The sequence below is a fragment of the Scylla paramamosain genome, chromosome 5 (genome assembly GCF_035594125.1).
Source record: "Scylla paramamosain isolate STU-SP2022 chromosome 5, ASM3559412v1, whole genome shotgun sequence".
NCBI lineage: Eukaryota > Metazoa > Arthropoda > Malacostraca > Decapoda > Portunidae > Scylla > Scylla paramamosain.
The window spans coordinates 10,589,192-10,596,691 of NC_087155.1; the positions used below are offsets into that span (position 1 = coordinate 10,589,192).

Sequence of the window (7,500 nt, forward strand, 5' to 3'; positions counted from 1 at the left end):
TCATTTATTTATTTTCCTGCTCGTATATTGTGTGTATGTGCATGTGATTAGATAAGGTTCTGCCAGGAAGGGGGGCGTGTGGGGGTGGTAAGGTGATTGGTGGGTGTTGAGGGTCATGGTGGTGACATATATGTATATATATATATATATATATATATATATATATATATATATATATATATATATATATATATATATATATATATATATATATATATATATATATATGTGTGTGTGTGTGTGTCGCATCTGTGTCTTCATTTCCTCTGTTATGTTCTCTTCCCTTCCTCCTCCTCCTGTTGAATATAAATATATGGAAAGTTATTTTGGAATGTTGCATGTGTTGCTTGTTGTTTGCACTGCTTCCATGCGTCATTTGCATTATTACCACTATTTTACCTGTGTTGTTTGCAATAATTCACAGTTTGCTTGATTTGTTGATCTGCATAGCGTGTGAACAGAGAACTAGCTTTATATGACTACTGTTTACTTGTGTACCTTATTAATTCTCCTCTCACCTCTCCCCCCAGCGCTTCCTCCGCCCCCTGTCAGATATGGAGGGGTTGGGGAAAGGATGCCGTGTCCCTGAGTCTGCCCCTGACTGGCCAGCTGACGCCCATTGATATCTCCATGGCCGTGGTGAGGCAGGAGAGGACTCAAGGTAAAACTGTTTGCTGCCTTGTTTACGTCTTCTGGTCTCTCTAAACTTTCTAATTGGGACAGAGCAAACTTAGAATTGTTCAGTGCCTCAAAAACTCAATTCCTCTATTCACCATCTCCACACAAGCTTCCAGACAACAGACAACTAGCCCCTCTTGTTTAGTGACACTCAACTACCCCCTCTTCCACACTGAACATCCTCGGTCTGTCCTTTACTTATAATCTAAACTGCAAACTTCACATCTCATTGTATAACGTTAGGCGTTCTGAGTCGTCTTCAGCAGCTTTTGTCAACCCCACACCCAGCTGTTAACTCTGTAGAGGGGCCTTATCCGTCCATCTGTCTGTCTGTCTGTGTCTGTCTGTCTGTCTCTCTCTCTCTCTCTCTCTCTCTCTCTCTCTCTCTCTCTCTCTCTCTCTCTCTCTCTCTCTCTCTCTCTCTCTCTCTCTCTCTCTTGTGTGAATGACATTATTATTATTATTATTATTATTATTATTATTATTATTATTATTATTGTTATTGATGTTGTTGTTGTTGTTGTTGTTGTTGTTGTTGTTGTTGTTTTCCTTCTTCTTCTTCTTCTTCTTCTTCTTCTCCTTCTTCTTCTTCTTCTTCTTCTTCTTTTCCTTTTATTTATTAGCAGGTATATTATCCAGTGTGTGTGTGTGCGTGTGGGATGATGTATGCATTTATGTGTGTGTGTATGTGTGTGTGTGTGTGTGTGTGTGTGTGTGTGTGTGTGTATATTGTTACAGTAGTTTACAAACTGAAAATATACCCACAGTGTGTGTGTGTGTGTGTGTGTGTGTGTGTGTGTGTGTGTGTGTGTTTAGAACTATGTGGTATTTTCAGATATGTGTGTGTGTGTGTGTGTGTGTGTGTGTGTGTGTGTGTGTGTGTGTGTGTGTATGTGTAAAATTAAGGTTCAAAATTACTATTATTAATATTACTACTATTATGATTATTATGGTTTGTAATACTTGTGTGTGTGTGTGAGGGGAAGAGAGGGAGAGAAAAGCTGTGGTAGACTTTCACTGTTCTTCTCTTAAATCTATTAACAGTGGTGTTCCTCAGGGTTCTGTCCTGTCACCCACTCTCTTATTATTCATTAATGATCTTCTAAACCAAACTTCTTGTCCTATCCACTCCTATGCTGATGATACCACCCTGCACTTTTCCACGTCTTTTCATAGACGTCCAACCCTTCAGGAGGTAAACATATCACGCAGGGAAGCCACAGAACGCCTGACTTCTGATCTTTCTAAAATTTCTGATTGGGGCAGGGCAAACTTGGTATTGTTCAATGCCTCAAAAACTCAATTCCTCCATCTATCAACTCGACACAATCTTCCAGACAACTATCCCCTCTTCTTCAATGACACTCAACTGTCCCCCTCTTCTACACTGAACATCCTCGGTCTGGCCTTTACTTATAATCTGAACTGGAAACTTCACATCTCATCTCTAGCTAAAACAGCTTCTATGAAGTTAGGTGTTCTGAGACGTCTCCGCCAGTTTTTCTCACCCCCCAGCTGCTAACTCTGTACAAGGGCCTTATCCGTCCATGTATGGAGTATGCTTCACATGTCGGGGGGGGTTCCACTCATACTGCTCTTCTAGACAGGGTGGAATCAAAAGCTTTTCGCCTCATCAACTCCTCTCCTCTAACTGACTGTCTTCAGCCCCTCTCTCACCGCCGCAATGTTGCATATCTAGCTGTCTTCTACCGCTATTTTCATGCCAACTGCTCTTCTGATCTTGCTAACTGCATGCCTCCCCTCCTTCCGCGGCCTCGCTGCACAAGACTTTCTTCTTTCTCTCACCCCTATTCTGTCCACCTCTCTAACGCAAGAGTTAACCAGTATTCTCAATCATTCATCCCTTTCTCTGGTAAACTCTGGAACTCCCTACCTTCTTCTGTATTTCCACCTTCCTATGACTTGAATTCCTTCAAGAGGGAGGTTTCAAGACACTTATCCACCAATTTTTGACCACTGCTTTGACCCTTTTATGGGACTGGCATTTCAGTGGGCATTCTTTTTATTAGATTTTTGTTGCCCTTGGCCAGTATCCTTCCTACATAAACACACGCACACACACACACACACACACACACACACACACACACACACACACACACACACACACACAGGCAAGCCACACCCTCTTTCTGAATGCAACACTCCGCTGAGAGAGAACGAGTTAGGAATGAAATATTAGTGAGTGAGGTTAAGTTAGGTTAGGATAGGTTAGGAATGTCGGTAGAGTGTTGATAGAGGATGTATGTTCGTGTGTGTGTTAGGTTAGGTTAGGAGTGTTTGTGTGTGTTGGGGTGTGTTTAGAAGATGTGTCAGTGTTGATAGAGGGTGTGTGTGTGTGTTACGTTTGGAGGTAAATTGAGGTGTTGTGACTGTGTCTTGAGTTTGTTTTGGGTGTTTTAAGTGATTTGGGTGAATTTGGGGGTGTGCGGGGTCTTTTGGGTGTATTTGAGTGTGTGTGGGGTGTTCTGAATGCATTTGGGTGTGTTAGGGGCATATTCTGTGGTGATTTGGGTGTTTTGGATGTTTTAAGCGTGTTTTGGGTGTGTTTGGATGAGTTTGTGGGTATTTTGGGGTGTTTTGCGTGTGTTTTAGATCATTTTAATGTGTTTAGATGAGTTTTGTGGAGATTTTTGGGTGTTGAGAGTATTTTGAGTGTGTTTTGGATGTTTAAGCGTGTGTTTAATGTGTTTGGGTGAGTTTTTCTAGGTGTTGTCGGGTGTTGTTGGATATTTTGTGTATATTGTTTAGTGTTTTGGGGTGTGTTGGGAGTTTTTGGGGGTATATTTCTTCATTATTAATGGAAAAAAACACCCTTGAAATCCTTGTTAATCATTTTTATGGATTTGAGAAATATTCGTGAGGTGAGAGAGAGAGAGAGAGAGAGAGAGAGAGAGAGAGAGAGAGAGAGAGAGAGAGAGAGAGAGAGAGAGAGAGTGTGTATGTGTGTGTATCTGTGTGTGTGTGTGTGTGTGTGTGTGTGTGTGTGTGTGTGTGTGTGTTTGGGGGGAGGGGGGAGGAGCAGTGACAGGTAGACCTGACTAGGGAGGGGGATGGCTGGCGCTAGTCAGTCTTGTTCCACGCACAATGGTAATAAGTGTTTCCGTATTCCCAGTAGCTTCTTTCTGTACCAAACACTGCCACGCAGCACCAGAGAGCCATGAGTACGTAAGGTGAGCCCAGCGGTGTCACCATCCCCTCATTCAGCCTTATTGCCTTCACAGCTTTGCCTCTCATCCTCCCTGTAATGTCTTGAAGTTGTTTATTAAAGTTTTTTTTTTCGTTATTTAGGTATTTCTTGGGGGGTTTATTTATTTAACTTTTAGGTTTTGTTTACATCTGAGTCTGGAAACAGTTAGAAATTTAGGCGAATATTGAAGTTTCCTCAATATGTAAACAAGCAAGAAGACAATCTTTAGCTTAGTTCCCCTTGCTGCGTTGCAAATCTCTGTAATAACTGATGTTTTTTTTTTCTTTTAAGTTTGATTTGGGTGTATTTAGGAGTGTTGTGGGTGTTCTGAGTTTGTCTTAGAGCTGTTTAGGAGTGTTTTGGCTGTATATTAGCTGTTGTCACGTGTGTTTTGCTTGAATTTTTGGTTTAGGTTGTTTTTTAGGTGTATTTTATGTGTTTTGAGTGTTGACTGTGTTGAGTGTATTGTGGAGTGTTTTTGTGTTTTTGTGGGTGTATTGAGTTGTGAGTGTGTTTTGAGTTTATTTTGGGTGTTTCAAGTGTTTTAGATGAGTCTTGATGTATGTCAGATTTTTTGGGCGTATTTTGAGAGTGTGTGTGGTGTTCTGAGTGCGTTTGGGTGTGTTAGGGGCATTTTCTGTGGTGATGTGCATGTTTTGGATGTTTTAAGCGTGTTTTGGGTGCATTTGGATGTGTTTTCTGGGTAATTTGGGGTATTTTGTGTGTGTTTTGGATGTTTTGAGTGTATTTGGGTGAGTTTTATTGAGATTTTGTGGTGTTGGGAATGTTTTGAGTGTGTTTTGGATGTTTTAAATGTGTTTTGCGCTCTCTCCTTTCCTGGGACTCAAAAAGTGCAGGACATTTCAATGTTTATCAAGTGTTTTATAAAATGTAACTACTGAGAGAGAGAGAGAGAGAGAGAGAGAGAGAGAGAGAGAGAGAGAGAGAGAGAGAGAGAGAGAGAACATAAGAACATAAGAACATAAGAAATAAGGGAAGCTGCAAGAAGCGACCAGGCTTACACGTGGCAGTCCCTGTATGAAACACTCCTACCTATTTCCATCTGTTATCCCCATCCATAAACTTGTCTAATCTTCTCTTAAAGCTCTCTAGTGTCCTGGCACTAACTACATGATTACTGAGTCCGTTCCACTCATCTACCACTCTATTTGAGAACCAATTTTTTCCTATCTCCTTCCTAAACCTAAATTTTTCAAGCTTGAACCCGTTATTTCTTGTTCTACCTTGGTTGCTGATCCTAAGAATTTTGCTTACATCTCCCTTGTTATAACCCTTATACCACTTAAAGACTTCTATCAGAGAGAGAGAGAGAGAACTAGCAATAACTTACATACACATTCACACACACACACACACACACATACAAACCAATGCACTCATAAACATTCAAATTTCCCTCACTTTTTCAATCCTTAGGAAGGAGAGAGTGCGAGACAAGACATCCAAGAAAGCCTATCATTTCTGCCAATATTACAGGATGGAGAGCTTAGGATACCACACGGAGTGGTGTGAAGAAGCCTTGGGGATGCCTGAAGGAGGGGCAGTGAAGGACGGAGGCCTGGAGGTGAAGGAAATGCTGTAAATTCCTCTAATATTGAGCACTTGTCTGGTCAGACCATCCTTCACTGAATATTTGGACCGAGGCTTCGAGATACGAGGTGAGAATCCGTTTTTTAGAGTTTTCAGGCAGTTTTTTTTTTTTAGGTGTTTTCAGGTTGTTTTAATGTTCTTTTGAGTATTTTAGATTTGTTGAATGAGGAAGAAAGTTTAAATGTAATAATAAGCCCCCCCCAAAAAAAAGGGCTTAAATTGAGTTTTAAAGTCAGCCTAGCATATATTAAGCTGTTTTAAGTAATTTAAGTTATCAGAAGAGAGGAAGCTTAAATTTAATACTAGGATAAGGGAAAAGCTTATTTCTTGCATTAGGAAGAGAGAAAAGCTTAATATTACCTCCTCAACCCGCCCCGCAATGAGCCAGGTGATCCCCCAGAACAGCGCAATCCTGCCTACTTGTGATGTGGCAGCCCTGATCGTCCCCCTCCTTCTCTGCTCCTCCTCCTCATCCTCCTCCTCCTCCAGCAAAGAATAGATGTTTAATCAGCTGGTGGAAAGGTTAGTATTGTTGTTGTTGTTGTTGTTGTGGTGGTGGTGGTGGTGGTTGTTCGTCTCTCTGTCTGTCTCTCTCTCTCTCTCTCTCTCTCTCTCTCTCTCTCTCTCTCTCTCTCTCTCTCTCTCTCTCTCTCTCTCTCTCTCTCTCTCTCTTTGCTATTTATATTTTTATTATTATTACTATTATTATTATTATTATTATTATTATTATTATTATTATTATTATTATTATTATTATTTTACTATTACTACTACTAATACCACTACTACTACTACTACTATCACTACTACTACAACTACAACTACTACTACGAGACACGCACACAAACACCACCACTACTACCACCACCACTACTACAACCACAGGGTCCTCGTCTTCAGCCGTTGTAATAATGGTGGGTGCTGTGGAAGTTATCAAGGAGGTTACTGCCACGGCCACCTTTGCTACTCCCTGCCCACGGGAACGCCCTGGCTGCCGCGCACATAAATTACTGGCAAAGGTTAGTGGTGGTGGTGGTGGTTGTGGTGGTGCAAGATGATGATGATGATAATGAGAAGGAAGAGGAGGAGGAGGAGGAGGAGGAGGAGAAGTAGGAGTTGAGGATAAGGAACAGGAAGAGGAGTATGGGAAGGAGTAGGAAGAGGAAGAGGAGGAGAAGGAGGAAGAAGATGATGAGGAGGAAGAGTAGTAGTAGTAATAGTAGTAGTAGTAGAAAAATACCAAATATTAACTCTCTCTCTCTCTCTCTCTCTCTCTCTCTCTCTCTCTCTCTCTCTCTCTCTCTCTCTCTCTCTCTCTCTCTCAGGCGGTGGTTATGGTGGGGGTCCTGGTATCCCCCCTCTCCCGCACTCCTTCGCTTCCCCCCTTGGACACTCCGGAACGTAAGTAGTAGTAGTAGTAGTAGTAGTAGTAGTAGTAGTAGTAGTAGTAGTAGTTTATTATTATTATTATTATTATTATCATTATTATTATTATTATTATTATTATTATTATTATTATTATTATTATTATTATTATCGTTATTATTATCGTTATTATTATTGCTATTATTATCATTCTCATAATTTTCTCGTTATATCTACTACTACTACTACTACTACTAATACTACCACCACTACCACTACCCAGGGTGTTCGTGTTTTGGCCGAAACACTCGAGCGGGAGGTTACTGCACTCCAGCACTTTTTTCGTTAGTCGGGAGGGAAGAAGGGATAGTGAGAAGGCGAGGGGCAAAATAGTTAAATCTAGAAAGGTAGCTAGCTCAGGGATGGTGAGAAATAGCTTAAGTGTTTACTACACAAACTGTAGAAGTATTCTGAATAAAATAGACTTGCTTAGAGGAATAGCGAGCGTTGAGAAATTTGATAAACTCATGCACGTAGATAACAGTAGTAGAAGGAGGAAAATAAAAGAAATGGAGGAGGAGGAGGAAGAAATAAGGAGAAATGGAGGAGGAGAAGGAGGAGGCAAAACAAGTAAA

At 41.0% G+C, this 7,500-nt stretch overlaps 1 long non-coding RNA gene across 2 annotated transcripts in view; it reads left to right on the forward strand.

The window, feature by feature from the left end:
- Positions 1-534: 534 nt before the first annotated feature.
- LOC135100299 (uncharacterized) overlaps positions 535-7,500 on the forward strand; it is an 8,531-nt gene continuing 1,565 nt past the window's right edge. The window contains exons 1-5 of one of the 2 annotated variants that reach the window (XR_010268590.1): positions 535-661; positions 5,387-5,568; positions 5,889-6,022; positions 6,386-6,519; positions 6,826-6,901. This is a non-coding gene — a long non-coding RNA (uncharacterized LOC135100299). The remainder of the gene's footprint in view (positions 662-5,386; positions 5,569-5,888; positions 6,023-6,385; positions 6,520-6,825; positions 6,902-7,500) is intronic. The other variant, XR_010268591.1, reaches the window with a different exon arrangement.